This window comes from Leiobunum rupestre, chromosome 1 (assembly GCF_980474605.1).
Source record: "Leiobunum rupestre chromosome 1, qqLeiRupe1.1.hap1, whole genome shotgun sequence".
Taxonomy (NCBI): Eukaryota; Metazoa; Arthropoda; class Arachnida; order Opiliones; family Sclerosomatidae; genus Leiobunum; species Leiobunum rupestre.
This window is the reverse complement of record NC_143384.1, coordinates 61,813,688-61,828,678: the sequence shown is the minus strand read 5'-3', so window position 1 is coordinate 61,828,678 and position 14,991 is coordinate 61,813,688. Positions and strand designations below refer to the sequence as shown.

The following is a 14,991-nucleotide window of genomic DNA, read 5'->3' as shown; positions in this document are numbered from 1 at the left end:
GTTATTGACCTAAATTTGAGAACTATTAAATTTAAATATTTGACGTTCTTATAAGTGCCATTTAATGCTACGTCCGCAGTCGACAGGATTCGAACCTGCGCGGGAAGATCCCAACAGATTTCAAGTCTGTCGCCTTAACTACTCGGCCACGACTGCTTGTTAATGACCTAAATTTGAGAGCTATTAAATTTAAATATTTGACGTTCTTAAAAGTGCCATTTAATGCTACGTCCGCAGTCGACAGGATTCGAACCTGCGCGGGAAGATCCCAACAGATTTCAAGTCTGTCGCCTTAACTACTCGGCCACGACTGCTTGTTAATGACCTAAATTTGAGAACTTTTAAATTTAAATATTTGATGTTCATATAAAAGGCATTTTATGCTATGTCCGCAGTCGACAGGACTCGAAACTGCGCGAGAAGATCCCAACAGATTTCAAGTCTGTCGCCTTAACCACTCGGCCACGACTGCTTGTTAATGACTTTAATTTGAGAACTATTAAATTGAAATATTTGACGTTCTTATAAATGCCATTTAATGTTATGTCCGCAGTCGAGAGGATTCGAACCTGCGCGGGAAGCACCCAACAGATTTCAAGTCTGTCGCCTTAACCACTCGGCCACGACTGCTTGTTAATGACCTAAATTTGAGAACTATTAAATTTAAATATTTGACGTTCTTATAAGTGCCATTTAATGCTACGTCCGCAGTCAAACCCGCGCAGGAAGATCCCAACAGATTTCAAGTCTTGAGACAAAACCACTCGGCCACGACTGCTTGTTATTGACCTTAATTTGAGAACTATTTAATTTAAATATTTGACGTTCTTATAAGTGCCATTTGATGCTACGTCCGCAGTCGACAGGATTCGAACCTACGCGGGAAGTTCCCAATAGATTGCAAGTCTGTCGCCTTAACCACTCGGCCACGACTGCTTGTTAATGACCTAAATTTGAGAACTTTTAAATTTAAATATTTGATGTTCATATAAAAGCCATTTTATGCTTTGTCCGCAGTCGACAGGATTCGAACCTGCGCGGGAAGATCCCAACAGATTTCAAGTCTGTCGCCTTAACCACTCGGCCACGACTGCTTGTTAATGACCTAAATTTGAGAACTATTAAATTTAAATATTTGACGTTCTTATAAATGCCATTTAATGTTATGTCCGCAGTCGAGAGGATTCGAACCTGCGCGGGAAGATCCCAACAGATTTCAAGTCTGTCGCCTTAACCACTCGGCCACGACTGCTTGTTATTGACCTAAATTTGAGAACTATTAAATTTAAATATTTGACGTTCTTATAAGTGCCATTTAATGCTACGTCCGCAGTCAAACCCGCGCAGGAAGATCCCAACAGATTTCAAGTCTTGAGCCAAAACCACTCGGCCACGACTGCTTGTTATTGACCTTAATTTGAGAACTATTTAATTTAAATATTTGACGTTCTTATAAGTGCCATTTGATGCTACGTCCGCAGTCGACAGGATTCGAACCTACGCGGGAAGTTCCCAACAGATTGCAAGTCTGTCGCCTTAACCACTCGGCCACGACTGCTTGTTAATGACCTAAATTTGAGAACTTTTAAATTTAAATATTTGATGTTCATATAAAAGCCATTTTATGCTTTGTCCGCAGTCGACAGGATTCGAACCTGCGCGGGAAGATCCCAACAGATTTCAAGTCTGTCGCCTTAACCACTCGGCCACGACTGCTTGTTAATGACCTAAATTTGAGAACTATTAAATTTAAATATTTGACGTTCTTATAAATGCCATTTAATGTTATGTCCGCAGTCGAGAGGATTGGAACCTGCGCGGGAAGATCCCAACAGATTTCAACAGATTTCAAGTCTGTCGCCTTAACCACTCGGCCACGACTGCTTGTTATTGACCTAAATTTGAGAAGTATTAAATTTAAATATTTGACGTTCTTATAAGTGCCATTTAATGCTACGTCCGCAGTCGACAGGATTCGAACCTACGCGGGAAGATCCCAACAGATTTCAAGTCTGTCGCCTTAACTACTCGGCCACGACTGCTTGTTAATGACCTAAATTTGAGAACTATTAAATTTAAATATTTGCATAACTCTAAAATGTTTTGGACAGTGGTCCAGTTCCTTTGTGCTGTATTGAAAAGAGAAATTTGGTTATACCGGTGTTATTGTTCTTTTAATGATATTCAATTTAATCACTTTTTGTGTCAGAAGAAATTTCATGCAGTTTTAAAACTAGAATGTCGTCGTAAGCAACAGAAATTACATTTAGATTTGCCGTCAGAATTAATTTTATACAACATGTTAAACAAAATATTTGAATAGAATGCTTGTTGATTGCTTGTCCTAAATTCTATTTTGTGTTTTATAACCTCCAATCTTTATGATTGTATTGTAATTTTAAAACTGTGAATAAAGGGTTTTTTAAAAAAAAAAAAAAAAAAAAGTCTGTCGCCTTAACCACTCGGCCACGACTGCTTGTTAATGACATAAATTTGAGAACTATTAAATTTAAATATTTGATGTTCATATAAAAGCCATTTTATTCTATGTCCGCAGTCGACAGGATTTGAACCTGCGCGGGAAGATCCCAACAGATTTCAAGTCTGTCGCCTTAACCACTCGGCCACGACTGCTTGTTAATGACCTAAATTTGAGAACTATTAAATTTAAATATTTGACGTTCTTATAAGTGCCATTTAATGCTACGTCCGCAGTCGACAGGATTCGAACCTACGCGGGAAGATCCCAACAGATTTCAAGTCTGTCGCCTTAACCACTCGGCCACGACTGCTTGTTATTGACCTAAATTTGAGAACTATTAAATTTAAATATTTGACGTTCTTATAAGTGCCATTTAATGCTACGTCCGCAGTCAAACCCGCGCAGGAAGATCCCAACAGATTTCAAGTCTTGAGCCAAAACCACTCGGCCACGACTGCTTGTTATTGACCTTAATTTGAGAACTATTTAATTTAAATATTTGACGTTCTTATAAGTGCCATTTAATGCTACGTCCGCAGTCGACAGGATTCGAACCTACGCGGGAAGTTCCCAACAGATTGCAAGTCTGTCGCCTTAACCACTCGGCCACGACTGCTTGTTAATGACCTAAATTTGAGAACTTTTAAATTTAAATATTTGATGTTCATATAAAAGCCATTTTATGCTTTGTCCGCAGTCGACAGGATTCGAACCTGCGCGGGAAGATCCCAACAGATTTCAAGTCTGTCGCCTTAACCACTCGGCCACGACTGCTTGTTAATGACCTAAATTTGAGAACTATTAAATTTAAATATTTGACGTTCTTATAAATGCCATTTAATGTTATGTCCGCAGTCGAGAGGATTCGAACCTGCGCGGGAAGATCCCAACAGATTTCAACAGATTTCAAGTCTGTCGCCTTAACCACTCGGCCACGACTGCTTGTTATTGACCTAAATTTGAGAACTATTAAATTTAAATATTTGACGTTCTTATAAGTGCCATTTAATGCGACGTCCGCAGTCGACAGGATTCGAACCTTCGCGGGATGATCCCAACAGAATTCAAGTCTGTCGCCTTAACCACTCGGCCACGACTGCTTGTTATAGACCTTAATTTGAGAACTATTAAATTTAAATATTTGACGTTCTTATAAGCGCCATTTAATGCTACGTCCGCAGTCGACAGGATTCGAACCTGCGGGGGAATATCCCAACAGATTTCAAGCCTGTCGCCTTAATTACTCGGCCACGACTGCTTGTTAATGACCTAAATTTGAGAACTATTAAATTTAAATATTTGCATAACTCTAAAATGTTTTGGACAGTGGTCCAGTTCCTTTGTGCTGTATTGAAAAGAGAAATTTGGTTATACCGGTGTTATTGTTCTTTTAATGATATTCAATTTAATCACTTTTTGTGTCAAAAGAAATTTCATGCAGTTTTAAAACTAGAATGTCGTCGTAAGCAACAGAAATTACATTTAGATTTGCCGTCAGAATTAATTTTATACAACATGTTAAACAAAATATTTGAATAGAATGCTTGTTGATTGCTTGTCCTAAATTCTATTTTGTGTTTTATAACCTCCAATCTTTATGATTGTATTGTAATTTTAATACTGTGAATAAAGGGTTTTAAAAAAAAAAAAAAAAAAAAAGTCTGTCGCCTTAACCACTCGGCCACGACTGCTTGTTAATGACATAAATTTGAGAACTATTAAATTTAAATATTTGATGTTCATATAAAAGCCATTTTATGCTATGTCCGCAGTCGACAGGATTTGAACCTGCGCGGGAAGATCCCAACAGATTTCAAGTCTGTCGCCTTAACCACTCGGCCACGACTGCTTGTTAATGACCTAAATTTGAGAACTATTAAATTTAAATATTTGACGTTCTTATAAGTGCCATTTAATGCTACGTCCGCAGTCGACAGGATTCGAACCTACGCGGGAAGATCCCAACAGATTTCAAGTCTGTCGCCTTAACCACTCGGCCACGACTGCTTGTTATTGACCTAAATTTGAGAACTATTAAATTTAAATATTTGACGTTCTTATAAGTGCCATTTAATGCTACGTCCGCAGTCAAACCCGCGCAGGAAGATCCCAACAGATTTCAAGTCTTGAGCCAAAACCACTCGGCCACGACTGCTTGTTATTGACCTTAATTTGAGAACTATTTAATTTAAATATTTGACGTTCTTATAAGTGCCATTTAATGCTACGTCCGCAGTCGACAGGATTCGAACCTACGCGGGAAGTTCCCAACAGATTGCAAGTCTGTCGCCTTAACCACTCGGCCACGACTGCTTGTTAATGACCTAAATTTGAGAACTTTTAAATTTAAATATTTGATGTTCATATAAAAGCCATTTTATGCTTTGTCCGCAGTCGACAGGATTCGAACCTGCGCGGGAAGATCCCAACAGATTTCAAGTCTGTCGCCTTAACCACTCGGCCACGACTGCTTGTTAATGACCTAAATTTGAGAACTATTAAATTTAAATATTTGACGTTCTTATAAATGCCATTTAATGTTATGTCCGCAGTCGAGAGGATTCGAACCTGCGCGGGAAGATCCCAACAGATTTCAACAGATTTCAAGTCTGTCGCCTTAACCACTCGGCCACGACTGCTTGTTATTGACCTAAATTTGAGAACTATTAAATTTAAATATTTGACGTTCTTATAAGTGCCATTTAATGCGACGTCCGCAGTCGACAGGATTCGAACCTTCGCGGGATGATCCCAACAGAATTCAAGTCTGTCGCCTTAACCACTCGGCCACGACTGCTTGTTATAGACCTTAATTTGAGAACTATTAAATTTAAATATTTGACGTTCTTATAAGCCCCATTTAATGCTACGTCCGCAGTTGACAGGTTTCGAACCTGCGGGGGAATATCCCAACAGATTTCAAGTCTGTCGCCTTAATTACTCGGCCACGACCGCTTGTTAATGACCTAAATTTGAGAACTATTAAATTTAAATATTTGCATAACTCTAAAATGTTTTGGACAGTGGTCCAGTTCCTTTGTGCTGTATTGAAAAGAGAAATTTGGTTATACCGGTGTTATTGTTCTTTTAATGATATTCAATTTAATCACTTTTTGTGTCAAAAGAAATTTCATGCAGTTTTAAAACTAGAATGTCGTCGTAAGCAACAGAAATTACATTTAGATTTGCCGTCAGAATTAATTTTATACAACATGTTAAACAAAATATTTGAATAGAATGCTTGTTGATTGCTTGTCCTAAATTCTATTTTGTGTTTTATAACCTCCAATCTTTATGATTGTATTGTAATTTTAATACTGTGAATAAAGGGTTTAAAAAAAAAAAAAAAAAGTCTGTCGCCTTAACCACTCGGCCACGACTGCTTGTTAATGACATAAATTTGAGAACTATTAAATTTAAATATTTGATGTTCATATAAAAGCCATTTTATGCTATGTCCGCAGTCGACAGGATTTGAACCTGCGCGGGAAGATCCCAACAGATTTCAAGTCTGTCGCCTTAACCACTCGGCCACGACTGCTTGTTATTGACCTAAATTTGAGAACTATTAAATTTAAATATTTGACGTTCTTATAAGTGCCATTTAATGCTACGTCCGCAGTCGACAGGATTCGAACCTGCGCGGGAAGATCCCAACAGATTTCAAGTCTGTCGCCTTTACCACTCGGCCACGACTGCTTGTTATTGACCTAAATTTGAGAACTATTAAATTTAAATATTTGACGTTCTTATAAGTGCCATTTAATGCTACGTCCGCAGTCGACAGGATTCGAACCTGCGCGGGAAGATCCCAACAGATTTCAAGTCTGTCGCCTTAACTACTCGGCCACGACTGCTTGTTAATGACCTAAATTTGAGAGCTATTAAATTTAAATATTTGACGTTCTTAAAAGTGCCATTTAATGCTACGTCCGCAGTCGACAGGATTCGAACCTGCGCGGGAAGATCCCAACAGATTTCAAGTCTGTCGCCTTAACTACTCGGCCACGACTGCTTGTTAATGACCTAAATTTGAGAACTTTTAAATTTAAATATTTGATGTTCATATAAAAGGCATTTTATGCTATGTCCGCAGTCGACAGGATTCGAAACTGCGCGAGAAGATCCCAACAGATTTCAAGTCTGTCGCCTTAACCACTCGGCCACGACTGCTTGTTAATGACCTTAATTTGAGAACTATTAAATTGAAATATTTGACGTTCTTATAAATGCCATTTAATGTTATGTCCGCAGTCGAGAGGATTCGAACCTGCGCGGGAAGCTCCCAACAGATTTCAAGTCTGTCGCCTTAACCACTCGGCCACGACTGCTTGTTATTGAACTAAATTTGAGAACTATTAAATTTAAATATTTGACGTTCTTATAAGTGTCATTAAATGCTACGTCCGCAGTCGACAGGATTCGAACCTACGCGGGAAGATCCCAACAGATTGCAAGTCTGTCGCCTTAACCACTCGGCCACGACTGCTTGTTATTGACCTTAATTTGAGAACTATTAAATTTAAATATTTGACGTTCTTATAAGTGCCATTTAATGCTACGTCCGCAGTCGACAGGATTCGAACCTACGCGGGAAGATCCCAACAGATTTCAAGTCTGTCGCCTTAACTACTCGGCCACGACTGCTTGTTAATGACCTAAATTTGAGAACTATTAAATTTAAATATTTGACGTTCTTATAAATTCCATTTAATGTTATGTTCGCAGTCGACAGGATTCGAACTTGCGCGGGAAGATCCCAACAGATTTCAAGTCTGTCGCCTTAACCACTCGGCCACGACTGCTTGCTAATGACCTAAATTTGAGAACCATTAAATTAAAATATTTTACGTTCTTATAAATGCCATTTAATGCTATGTCCGTAGTCGACAGGATTCGAACCTGCGCGGGAAGATCCCAACAGATTTCAAGTCTGTCGCCTCAACCACTCGGCCAAGACTGCTTGTTATTGACCAAAATTTGAGAACTATTAAATTTAAATATTTGACGTTCTTATAAGTGCCATTTAATGCTACGTCCGCAGTCGACAGGATTCGAACCTACGCGGGAAGATCCCAACAGATTTCAAGTCTGTCGCCTTAACTACTCGGCCACGACTGCTTGTTAATGACCTAAATTTGAGAACTATTAAATTTAAATATTTGCATAACTCTAAAATGTTTTGGACAGTGGTCCAGTTCCTTTGTGCTGTATTGAAAAGAGAAATTTGGTTATACCGGTGTTATTGTTCTTTTAATGATATTCAATTTAATCACTTTTTGTGTCAAAAGAAATTTCATGCAGTTTTAAAACTAGAATGTCGTCGTAAGCAACAGAAATTACATTTAGATTTGCCGTCAGAATTAATTTTATACAACATGTTAAACAAAATATTTGAATAGAATGCTTGTTGATTGCTTGTCCTAAATTCTATTTTGTGTTTTATAACCTCCAATCTTTATGATTGTATTGTAATTTTAATACTGTGAATAAAGGGTTTTAAAAAAAAAAAAAAAAAGTCTGTCGCCTTAACCACTCGGCCACGACTGCTTGTTAATGACATAAATTTGAGAACTATTAAATTTAAATATTTGATGTTCATATAAAAGCCATTTTATGCTATGTCCGCAGTCGACAGGATTTGAACCTGCGCGGGAAGATCCCAACAGATTTCAAGTCTGTCGCCTTAACCACTCGGCCACGACTGCTTGTTAATGACCTAAATTTGAGAACTATTAAATTTAAATATTTGACGTTCTTATAAGTGCCATTTAATGCTACGTCCGCAGTCGACAGGATTCGAACCTACGCGGGAAGATCCCAACAGATTTCAAGTCTGTCGCCTTAACCACTCGGCCACGACTGCTTGTTATTGACCTAAATTTGAGAACTTTTAAATTTAAATATTTGATGTTCATATAAAAGCCATTTTATGCTTTGTCCGCAGTCGACAGGATTCGAACCTGCGCGGGAAGATCCCAACAGATTTCAAGTCTGTCGCCTTAACCACTCGGCCACGACTGCTTGTTAATGACCTAAATTTGAGAACTATTAAATTTAAATATTTGACGTTCTTATAAATGCCATTTAATGTTATGTCCGCAGTCGAGAGGATTCGAACCTGCGCGGGAAGATCCCAACAGATTTCAACAGATTTCAAGTCTGTCGCCTTAACCACTCGGCCACGACTGCTTGTTATTGACCTAAATTTGAGAACTATTAAATTTAAATATTTGACGTTCTTATAAGTGCCATTTAATGCGACGTCCGCAGTCGACAGGATTCGAACCTTCGCGGGATGATCCCAACAGAATTCAAATCTGTCGCCTTAACCACTCGGCCACGACTGCTTGTTATAGACCTTAATTTGAGAACTATTAAATTTAAATATTTGACGTTCTTATAAGCGCCATTTAATGCTACGTCCGCAGTCGACAGGATTCGAACCTGCGGGGGAATATCCCAACAGATTTCAAGTCTGTCGCCTTAATTACTCGGCCACGACTGCTTGTTAATGACCTAAATTTGAGAACTATTACATTTAAATATTTGCATAACTCTAAAATGTTTTGGACAGTGGTCCAGTTCTTTTGTGCTGTATTGAAAAGAGAAATTTGGTTATACCGGTGTTATTGTTCTTTTAATGATATTCAATTTAATCACTTTTTGTGTCAAAAGAAATTTCATGCAGTTTTAAAACTAGAATGTCGTCGTAAGCAACAGAAATTACATTTAGATTTGCCGTCAGAATTAATTTTATACAACATGTTAAACAAAATATTTGAATAGAATGCTTGTTGATTGCTTGTCCTAAATTCTATTTTGTGTTTTATAACCTCCAATCTTTATGATTGTATTGTAATTTTAATACTGTGAATAAAGGGTTTTAAAAAAAAAAAAAAAAAGTCTGTCGCCTTAACCACTCGGCCACGACTGCTTGTTAATGACATAAATTTGAGAACTATTAAATTTAAATATTTGATGTTCATATAAAAGCCATTTTATGCTATGTCCGCAGTCGACAGGATTTGAACCTGCGCGGGAAGATCCCAACAGATTTCAAGTCTGTCGCCTTAACCACTCGGCCACGACTGCTTGTTAATGACCTAAATTTGAGAACTATTAAATTTAAATATTTGACGTTCTTATAAGTGCCATTTAATGCTACGTCCGCAGTCGACAGGATTCGAACCTACGCGGGAAGATCCCAACAGATTTCAAGTCTGTCGCCTTAACCACTCGGCCACGACTGCTTGTTATTGACCTAAATTTGAGAACTATTAAATTTAAATATTTGACGTTCTTATAAGTGCCATTTAATGCTACGTCCGCAGTCAAACCCGCGCAGGAAGATCCCAACAGATTTCAAGTCTTGAGCCAAAACCACTCGGCCACGACTGCTTGTTATTGACCTTAATTTGAGAACTATTTAATTTAAATATTTGACGTTCTTATAAGTGCCATTTAATGCTACGTCCGCAGTCGACAGGATTCGAACCTACGCGGGAAGTTCCCAACAGATTGCAAGTCTGTCGCCTTAACCACTCGGCCACGACTGCTTGTTAATGACCTAAATTTGAGAACTTTTAAATTTAAATATTTGATGTTCATATAAAAGCCATTTTATGCTTTGTCCGCAGTCGACAGGATTCGAACCTGCGCGGGAAGATCCCAACAGATTTCAAGTCTGTCGCCTTAATTACTCGGCCACGACTGCTTGTTAATGACCTAAATTTGAGAACTATTAAATTTAAATATTTGCATAACTCTAAAATGTTTTGGACAGTGGTCCAGTTCCTTTGTGCTGTATTGAAAAGAGAAATTTGGTTATACCGGTGTTATTGTTCTTTTAATGATATTCAATTTAATCACTTTTTGTGTCAAAAGAAATTTCATGCAGTTTTAAAACTAGAATGTCGTCGTAAGCAACAGAAATTACATTTAGATTTGCCGTCAGAATTAATTTTATACACCATGTTAAACAAAATATTTGAATAGAATGCTTGTTGATTGCTTGTCCTAAATTCTATTTTGTGTTTTATAACCTCCAATCTTTATGATTGTATTGTAATTTTAATACTGTGAATAAAGGGTTTTAAAAAAAAAAAAAAAAAGTCTGTCGCCTTAACCACTCGGCCACGACTGCTTGTTAATGACATAAATTTGAGAACTATTAAATTTAAATATTTGATGTTCATATAAAAGCCATTTTATGCTATGTCCGCAGTCGACAGGATTTGAACCTGCGCGGGAAGATCCCAACAGATTTCAAGTCTGTCGCCTTAACCACTCGGCCACGACTGCTTGTTAATGACCTAAATTTGAGAACTATTAAATTTAAATATTTGACGTTCTTATAAGTGCCATTTAATGCTACGTCCGCAGTCGACAGGATTCGAACCTACGCGGGAAGATCCCAACAGATTTCAAGTCTGTCGCCTTAACCACTCGGCCACGACTGCTTGTTTTTGACCTAAATTTGAGAACTATTAAATTTAAATATTTGACGTTCTTATAAGTGCCATTTAATGCTACGTCCGCAGTAAAACCCGCGCAGGAAGATCCCAACAGATTTCAAGTCTTGAGCCAAAACCACTCGGCCACGACTGCTTGTTATTGACCTTAATTTGAGAACTATTTAATTTAAATATTTGACGTTCTTATAAGTGCCATTTAATGCTACGTCCGCAGTCGACAGGATTCGAACCTACGCGGGAAGTTCCCAACAGATTGCAAGTCTGTCGCCTTAACCACTCGGCCACGACTGCTTGTTAATGACCTAAATTTGAGAACTTTTAAATTTAAATATTTGATGTTCATATAAAAGCCATTTTATGCTTTGTCCGCAGTCGACAGGATTCGAACCTGCGCGGGAAGATCCCAACAGATTTCAAGTCTGTCGCCTTAACCACTCGGCCACGACTGCTTGTTAATGACCTAAATTTGAGAACTATTAAATTTAAATATTTGACGTTCTTATAAATGCCATTTAATGTTATGTCCGCAGTCGAGAGGATTCGAACCTGCGCGGGAAGATCCCAACAGATTTCAACAGATTTCAAGTCTGTCGCCTTAACCACTCGGCCACGACTGCTTGTTATTGACCTAAATTTGAGAACTATTAAATTTAAATATTTGACGTTCTTATAAGTGCCATTTAATGCGACGTCCGCAGTCGACAGGATTCGAACCTTCGCGGGATGATCCCAACAGAATTCAAGTCTGTCGCCTTAACCACTCGGCCACAACTGCTTGTTATAGACCTTAATTTGAGAACTATTAAATTTAAATATTTGACGTTCTTATAAGCCCCATTTAATGCTACGTCCGCAGTCGACAGGATTCGAACCTGCGGGGGAATATCCCAACAGATTTCAAGTCTGTCGCCTTAATTACTCGGCCACGACTGCTTGTTAATGACCTAAATTTGAGAACTATTAAATTTAAATATTTGCATAACTCTAAAATGTTTTGGACAGTGGTCCAGTTCCTTTGTGCTGTATTGAAAAGAGAAATTTGGTTATACCGGTGTTATTGTTCTTTTAATGATATTCAATTTAATCACTTTTTGTGTCAAAAGAAATTTCATGCAGTTTTAAAACTAGAATGTCGTCGTAAGCAACAGAAATTACATTTAGATTTGCCGTCAGAATTAATTTTATACAACATGTTAAACAAAATATTTGAATAGAATGCTTGTTGATTGCTTGTCCTAAATTCTATTTTGTGTTTTATAACCTCCAATCTTTATGATTGTATTGTAATTTTAATACTGTGAATAAAGGGTTTTTAAAAAAAAAAAAAAAGTCTGTCGCCTTAACCACTCGGCCACGACTGCTTGTTAATGACATAAATTTGAGAACTATTAAATTTAAATATTTGATGTTCATATAAATGCCATTTTATGCTATGTCCGCAGTCGACAGGATTTGAACCTGCGCAGGAAGATCCCAACAGATATCAAGTCTGTCGCCTTAACCACTCGGCCACGACTGCTTGTTAATGACCTAAATTTGAAAACTATTAAATTTAAATATTTGACGTTCTTATAAGTGCCATTTAATGCTACGTCCGCAGTCGACAGGATTCGAACCTGCGCGGGATGATCCCAACAGAATTCAAGTCTGTCGCCTTAACCACTAGGCCACGACTGCTTGTTATTGACCTTAATTTGAGAACTATTAAATTTAAATATTTGACGTTCTTATAAGCGCCATTTAATGCTACGTCCGCAGTCGACAGGATTCGAACCTGCGGGGGAATATCCCAACAGATTTCAAGTCTGTCGCCTTAATTACTCGGCCACGACTGCTTGTTAATGACCTAAATTTGAGAACTATTAAATTTAAATATTTGCATAACTCTAAAATGTTTTGGACAGTGGTCCAGTTCCTTTGTGCTGTATTGAAAAGAGAAATTTGGTTATACCGGTGTTATTGTTCTTTTAATGATATTCAATTTAATCACTTTTTGTGTCAAAAGAAATTTCATGCAGTTTTAAAACTAGAATGTCGTCGTAAGCAACAGAAATTACATTTAGATTTGCCGTCAGAATTAATTTTATACAACATGTTAAACAAAATATTTGAATAGAATGCTTGTTGATTGCTTGTCCTAAATTCTATTTTGTGTTTTATAACCTCCAATCTTTATGATTGTTTTGTAATTTTAATACTGTGAATAAAGGGTTTAAAAAAAAAAAAAGTCTGTCGCCTTAACCACTCGGCCACGACTGCTTGTTTATGACATAAATTTGAGAACTATTAAATTTAAATATTTGATGTTCATATAAAAGCCATTTTATGCTATGTCCGCAGTCGACAGGATTCGAACCTGCGCGGGAAGATCCCAACAGATTTCAAGTCTGTCGCCTTAACCACTCGGCCACGACTGCTTGTTAATGTCCTAAATTTGAGAACTATTAAATTGAAATATTTGACGTTCTTATAAATGCCATTTAATGTTATGTCCGCAGTCGAGAGGATTCGAACCTGCGCGGGAAGATCCCAACAGATTTCAAGTCTGTCGCCTTAACCACTCGGCCACGACTGCTTGTTATTGACCTAAATTTGAGAACTATTAAATTTAAATATTTGACGTTCTTATAAGTGCCATTTAATGCTACGTCCGCAGTCGACAGGATTCGAACCTACGCGGGAAGATCCCAACAGATTGCAAGTCTGTCGCCTTAACCACTCGGCCACGACTGCTTGTTATTGACCTAAATTTGAGAACTATTAAATTTAAATATTTGACGTTCTTATAAGTGCCATTTGATGCTACGTCCGCAGTCGACAGGATTCGAACCTACGCGGGAAGATCCCAACAGATTTCAAGTCTGTCGCCTTAACCACTCGGCCACGACTGCTTGTTATTGACCTAAATTTGAGAACTATTAAATTGAAATATTTGACGTTCTTATAAGTGCCATTTAATGCTACTTCCGCAGTCGACAGGATGCGAAACTGCGCGGGAAGATCCCAACAGATTTCAAGTCTGTCGCCTTAACTACTCGGCCACGACTGCTTGTTAATGACCTAAATTTGAGAACTTTTAAATTGAAATATTTGATGTTCATATAAAAGCCATTTTATGCTATGTCCGCAGCCGACAGGATTCGAACCTGCGCGGGAAGATCCCAACAGATTTCAAGTCCGTCGCCTTAACTACTCGGCCACGACTGCTTGTTAATGACCTAAATTTGAGAACTTTTAAATTTAAATATTTGATGTTTATATAAAAGCCATTTTATGCTATGTCCGCAGTCGACAGGATTCGAACCTGCGCGGGAAGATCCCAACAGATTTCAAGTCTGTCGCCTTAACCACTCGGCCACGACTGCTTGTTAATGACCTAAATTTGAGAACTATTAAATTTAAATATTTGACGTTCTTATAAATGCCATTTAATGCTACGTCCGCAGTCGACAGGACTCGAACCTGCGCGGGAAGATCCCAACAGATTTCAAGTCTGTCGCCTTAACTACTCGGCCACGACTGCTTGTTAATGACCTAAATTTGAGAACTATTAAATTTAAATATTTGACGTTCTTATAAGTGCCATTTAAGGCTACGTCCGCAGTCGACAGGATTCGAACCTGCGCGGGAAGATCCCAACAGATTTCAAGTCTGTCGCCTTAACTACTCGGCCACGACTGCTTGTTAATGACCTAAATTTGAGAACTTTTAAATTTAAATATTTGATGTTTATATAAAAGCCATTTTATGCTATGTCCGCAGTCGACAGGATTCGAACCTGCGCGGGAAGATCCCAACAGATTTCAAGTCTGTCGCCTTAACCACTCGGCCACGACTGCTAGTTAATGACCTAAATTTGAGAACTATTAAATTTAAATATTTGACGTTCTTATAAGCGCCATTTAATGCTACGTCCGCAGTCGACAGGATTCGAACCTGCGGGGGAATATCCCAACAGATTTCAAGTCTGTCGCCTTAATTACTCGGCCACGACTGCTTGTTAATGACCTAAATTTGAGAACTATTAAATTT

The 14,991-nt window shown here is 38.0% G+C and overlaps 50 non-coding genes across 50 annotated transcripts; all 50 read right to left on the bottom strand.

The window, feature by feature from the left end:
- Positions 1–74: 74 nt before the first annotated feature.
- Positions 75–156, bottom strand: TRNAS-UGA (transfer RNA serine (anticodon UGA)). The gene has a single exon. It is a non-coding gene; the product is annotated as a tRNA-Ser (tRNA).
- A 76-nt stretch (positions 157–232) lies between these two features.
- Positions 233–314, bottom strand: TRNAS-UGA (transfer RNA serine (anticodon UGA)). Its single transcript has one exon. It is a non-coding gene; the product is annotated as a tRNA-Ser (tRNA).
- A 234-nt stretch (positions 315–548) lies between these two features.
- Positions 549–630, bottom strand: TRNAS-UGA (transfer RNA serine (anticodon UGA)). The gene has a single exon. It is a non-coding gene; the product is annotated as a tRNA-Ser (tRNA).
- A 224-nt stretch (positions 631–854) lies between these two features.
- On the bottom strand, positions 855–936 carry TRNAA-UGC (transfer RNA alanine (anticodon UGC)). The gene has a single exon. It is a non-coding gene; the product is annotated as a tRNA-Ala (tRNA).
- A 76-nt stretch (positions 937–1,012) lies between these two features.
- On the bottom strand, positions 1,013–1,094 carry TRNAS-UGA (transfer RNA serine (anticodon UGA)). Its single transcript has one exon. It is a non-coding gene; the product is annotated as a tRNA-Ser (tRNA).
- Positions 1,095–1,170: 76 nt separating this feature from the next.
- Positions 1,171–1,252, bottom strand: TRNAS-UGA (transfer RNA serine (anticodon UGA)). Its single transcript has one exon. It is a non-coding gene; the product is annotated as a tRNA-Ser (tRNA).
- Positions 1,253–1,476: 224 nt separating this feature from the next.
- Positions 1,477–1,558, bottom strand: TRNAA-UGC (transfer RNA alanine (anticodon UGC)). Its single transcript has one exon. It is a non-coding gene; the product is annotated as a tRNA-Ala (tRNA).
- Positions 1,559–1,634: 76 nt separating this feature from the next.
- On the bottom strand, positions 1,635–1,716 carry TRNAS-UGA (transfer RNA serine (anticodon UGA)). Its single transcript has one exon. It is a non-coding gene; the product is annotated as a tRNA-Ser (tRNA).
- A 244-nt stretch (positions 1,717–1,960) lies between these two features.
- Positions 1,961–2,042, bottom strand: TRNAS-UGA (transfer RNA serine (anticodon UGA)). The gene has a single exon. It is a non-coding gene; the product is annotated as a tRNA-Ser (tRNA).
- Positions 2,043–2,552: 510 nt separating this feature from the next.
- TRNAS-UGA (transfer RNA serine (anticodon UGA)) lies at positions 2,553–2,634 on the bottom strand. Its single transcript has one exon. It is a non-coding gene; the product is annotated as a tRNA-Ser (tRNA).
- A 76-nt stretch (positions 2,635–2,710) lies between these two features.
- Positions 2,711–2,792, bottom strand: TRNAS-UGA (transfer RNA serine (anticodon UGA)). Its single transcript has one exon. It is a non-coding gene; the product is annotated as a tRNA-Ser (tRNA).
- Positions 2,793–3,016: 224 nt separating this feature from the next.
- TRNAA-UGC (transfer RNA alanine (anticodon UGC)) lies at positions 3,017–3,098 on the bottom strand. The gene has a single exon. It is a non-coding gene; the product is annotated as a tRNA-Ala (tRNA).
- A 76-nt stretch (positions 3,099–3,174) lies between these two features.
- On the bottom strand, positions 3,175–3,256 carry TRNAS-UGA (transfer RNA serine (anticodon UGA)). Its single transcript has one exon. It is a non-coding gene; the product is annotated as a tRNA-Ser (tRNA).
- A 244-nt stretch (positions 3,257–3,500) lies between these two features.
- On the bottom strand, positions 3,501–3,582 carry TRNAS-UGA (transfer RNA serine (anticodon UGA)). The gene has a single exon. It is a non-coding gene; the product is annotated as a tRNA-Ser (tRNA).
- A 667-nt stretch (positions 3,583–4,249) lies between these two features.
- TRNAS-UGA (transfer RNA serine (anticodon UGA)) lies at positions 4,250–4,331 on the bottom strand. The gene has a single exon. It is a non-coding gene; the product is annotated as a tRNA-Ser (tRNA).
- Positions 4,332–4,407: 76 nt separating this feature from the next.
- On the bottom strand, positions 4,408–4,489 carry TRNAS-UGA (transfer RNA serine (anticodon UGA)). Its single transcript has one exon. It is a non-coding gene; the product is annotated as a tRNA-Ser (tRNA).
- A 224-nt stretch (positions 4,490–4,713) lies between these two features.
- On the bottom strand, positions 4,714–4,795 carry TRNAA-UGC (transfer RNA alanine (anticodon UGC)). Its single transcript has one exon. It is a non-coding gene; the product is annotated as a tRNA-Ala (tRNA).
- A 76-nt stretch (positions 4,796–4,871) lies between these two features.
- TRNAS-UGA (transfer RNA serine (anticodon UGA)) lies at positions 4,872–4,953 on the bottom strand. Its single transcript has one exon. It is a non-coding gene; the product is annotated as a tRNA-Ser (tRNA).
- A 244-nt stretch (positions 4,954–5,197) lies between these two features.
- TRNAS-UGA (transfer RNA serine (anticodon UGA)) lies at positions 5,198–5,279 on the bottom strand. The gene has a single exon. It is a non-coding gene; the product is annotated as a tRNA-Ser (tRNA).
- Positions 5,280–5,941: 662 nt separating this feature from the next.
- On the bottom strand, positions 5,942–6,023 carry TRNAS-UGA (transfer RNA serine (anticodon UGA)). Its single transcript has one exon. It is a non-coding gene; the product is annotated as a tRNA-Ser (tRNA).
- Positions 6,024–6,099: 76 nt separating this feature from the next.
- TRNAS-UGA (transfer RNA serine (anticodon UGA)) lies at positions 6,100–6,181 on the bottom strand. Its single transcript has one exon. It is a non-coding gene; the product is annotated as a tRNA-Ser (tRNA).
- A 76-nt stretch (positions 6,182–6,257) lies between these two features.
- TRNAS-UGA (transfer RNA serine (anticodon UGA)) lies at positions 6,258–6,339 on the bottom strand. The gene has a single exon. It is a non-coding gene; the product is annotated as a tRNA-Ser (tRNA).
- Positions 6,340–6,415: 76 nt separating this feature from the next.
- TRNAS-UGA (transfer RNA serine (anticodon UGA)) lies at positions 6,416–6,497 on the bottom strand. The gene has a single exon. It is a non-coding gene; the product is annotated as a tRNA-Ser (tRNA).
- A 234-nt stretch (positions 6,498–6,731) lies between these two features.
- Positions 6,732–6,813, bottom strand: TRNAS-UGA (transfer RNA serine (anticodon UGA)). Its single transcript has one exon. It is a non-coding gene; the product is annotated as a tRNA-Ser (tRNA).
- Positions 6,814–6,889: 76 nt separating this feature from the next.
- Positions 6,890–6,971, bottom strand: TRNAA-UGC (transfer RNA alanine (anticodon UGC)). Its single transcript has one exon. It is a non-coding gene; the product is annotated as a tRNA-Ala (tRNA).
- A 76-nt stretch (positions 6,972–7,047) lies between these two features.
- On the bottom strand, positions 7,048–7,129 carry TRNAS-UGA (transfer RNA serine (anticodon UGA)). Its single transcript has one exon. It is a non-coding gene; the product is annotated as a tRNA-Ser (tRNA).
- Positions 7,130–7,205: 76 nt separating this feature from the next.
- On the bottom strand, positions 7,206–7,287 carry TRNAS-UGA (transfer RNA serine (anticodon UGA)). Its single transcript has one exon. It is a non-coding gene; the product is annotated as a tRNA-Ser (tRNA).
- A 234-nt stretch (positions 7,288–7,521) lies between these two features.
- On the bottom strand, positions 7,522–7,603 carry TRNAS-UGA (transfer RNA serine (anticodon UGA)). Its single transcript has one exon. It is a non-coding gene; the product is annotated as a tRNA-Ser (tRNA).
- Positions 7,604–8,108: 505 nt separating this feature from the next.
- TRNAS-UGA (transfer RNA serine (anticodon UGA)) lies at positions 8,109–8,190 on the bottom strand. Its single transcript has one exon. It is a non-coding gene; the product is annotated as a tRNA-Ser (tRNA).
- A 76-nt stretch (positions 8,191–8,266) lies between these two features.
- TRNAS-UGA (transfer RNA serine (anticodon UGA)) lies at positions 8,267–8,348 on the bottom strand. Its single transcript has one exon. It is a non-coding gene; the product is annotated as a tRNA-Ser (tRNA).
- A 76-nt stretch (positions 8,349–8,424) lies between these two features.
- TRNAS-UGA (transfer RNA serine (anticodon UGA)) lies at positions 8,425–8,506 on the bottom strand. The gene has a single exon. It is a non-coding gene; the product is annotated as a tRNA-Ser (tRNA).
- A 244-nt stretch (positions 8,507–8,750) lies between these two features.
- On the bottom strand, positions 8,751–8,832 carry TRNAS-UGA (transfer RNA serine (anticodon UGA)). Its single transcript has one exon. It is a non-coding gene; the product is annotated as a tRNA-Ser (tRNA).
- A 663-nt stretch (positions 8,833–9,495) lies between these two features.
- On the bottom strand, positions 9,496–9,577 carry TRNAS-UGA (transfer RNA serine (anticodon UGA)). Its single transcript has one exon. It is a non-coding gene; the product is annotated as a tRNA-Ser (tRNA).
- A 76-nt stretch (positions 9,578–9,653) lies between these two features.
- TRNAS-UGA (transfer RNA serine (anticodon UGA)) lies at positions 9,654–9,735 on the bottom strand. The gene has a single exon. It is a non-coding gene; the product is annotated as a tRNA-Ser (tRNA).
- A 224-nt stretch (positions 9,736–9,959) lies between these two features.
- On the bottom strand, positions 9,960–10,041 carry TRNAA-UGC (transfer RNA alanine (anticodon UGC)). The gene has a single exon. It is a non-coding gene; the product is annotated as a tRNA-Ala (tRNA).
- Positions 10,042–10,704: 663 nt separating this feature from the next.
- On the bottom strand, positions 10,705–10,786 carry TRNAS-UGA (transfer RNA serine (anticodon UGA)). The gene has a single exon. It is a non-coding gene; the product is annotated as a tRNA-Ser (tRNA).
- Positions 10,787–10,862: 76 nt separating this feature from the next.
- Positions 10,863–10,944, bottom strand: TRNAS-UGA (transfer RNA serine (anticodon UGA)). The gene has a single exon. It is a non-coding gene; the product is annotated as a tRNA-Ser (tRNA).
- Positions 10,945–11,168: 224 nt separating this feature from the next.
- Positions 11,169–11,250, bottom strand: TRNAA-UGC (transfer RNA alanine (anticodon UGC)). Its single transcript has one exon. It is a non-coding gene; the product is annotated as a tRNA-Ala (tRNA).
- Positions 11,251–11,326: 76 nt separating this feature from the next.
- On the bottom strand, positions 11,327–11,408 carry TRNAS-UGA (transfer RNA serine (anticodon UGA)). The gene has a single exon. It is a non-coding gene; the product is annotated as a tRNA-Ser (tRNA).
- Positions 11,409–11,652: 244 nt separating this feature from the next.
- On the bottom strand, positions 11,653–11,734 carry TRNAS-UGA (transfer RNA serine (anticodon UGA)). Its single transcript has one exon. It is a non-coding gene; the product is annotated as a tRNA-Ser (tRNA).
- A 662-nt stretch (positions 11,735–12,396) lies between these two features.
- On the bottom strand, positions 12,397–12,478 carry TRNAS-UGA (transfer RNA serine (anticodon UGA)). The gene has a single exon. It is a non-coding gene; the product is annotated as a tRNA-Ser (tRNA).
- A 76-nt stretch (positions 12,479–12,554) lies between these two features.
- TRNAS-UGA (transfer RNA serine (anticodon UGA)) lies at positions 12,555–12,636 on the bottom strand. Its single transcript has one exon. It is a non-coding gene; the product is annotated as a tRNA-Ser (tRNA).
- A 658-nt stretch (positions 12,637–13,294) lies between these two features.
- On the bottom strand, positions 13,295–13,376 carry TRNAS-UGA (transfer RNA serine (anticodon UGA)). The gene has a single exon. It is a non-coding gene; the product is annotated as a tRNA-Ser (tRNA).
- A 76-nt stretch (positions 13,377–13,452) lies between these two features.
- Positions 13,453–13,534, bottom strand: TRNAS-UGA (transfer RNA serine (anticodon UGA)). Its single transcript has one exon. It is a non-coding gene; the product is annotated as a tRNA-Ser (tRNA).
- A 76-nt stretch (positions 13,535–13,610) lies between these two features.
- TRNAA-UGC (transfer RNA alanine (anticodon UGC)) lies at positions 13,611–13,692 on the bottom strand. The gene has a single exon. It is a non-coding gene; the product is annotated as a tRNA-Ala (tRNA).
- Positions 13,693–13,768: 76 nt separating this feature from the next.
- TRNAS-UGA (transfer RNA serine (anticodon UGA)) lies at positions 13,769–13,850 on the bottom strand. Its single transcript has one exon. It is a non-coding gene; the product is annotated as a tRNA-Ser (tRNA).
- Positions 13,851–14,242: 392 nt separating this feature from the next.
- Positions 14,243–14,324, bottom strand: TRNAS-UGA (transfer RNA serine (anticodon UGA)). The gene has a single exon. It is a non-coding gene; the product is annotated as a tRNA-Ser (tRNA).
- A 76-nt stretch (positions 14,325–14,400) lies between these two features.
- On the bottom strand, positions 14,401–14,482 carry TRNAS-UGA (transfer RNA serine (anticodon UGA)). Its single transcript has one exon. It is a non-coding gene; the product is annotated as a tRNA-Ser (tRNA).
- A 76-nt stretch (positions 14,483–14,558) lies between these two features.
- TRNAS-UGA (transfer RNA serine (anticodon UGA)) lies at positions 14,559–14,640 on the bottom strand. The gene has a single exon. It is a non-coding gene; the product is annotated as a tRNA-Ser (tRNA).
- Positions 14,641–14,716: 76 nt separating this feature from the next.
- On the bottom strand, positions 14,717–14,798 carry TRNAS-UGA (transfer RNA serine (anticodon UGA)). The gene has a single exon. It is a non-coding gene; the product is annotated as a tRNA-Ser (tRNA).
- Between the last annotated feature and the right edge of the window lie 193 nt (positions 14,799–14,991).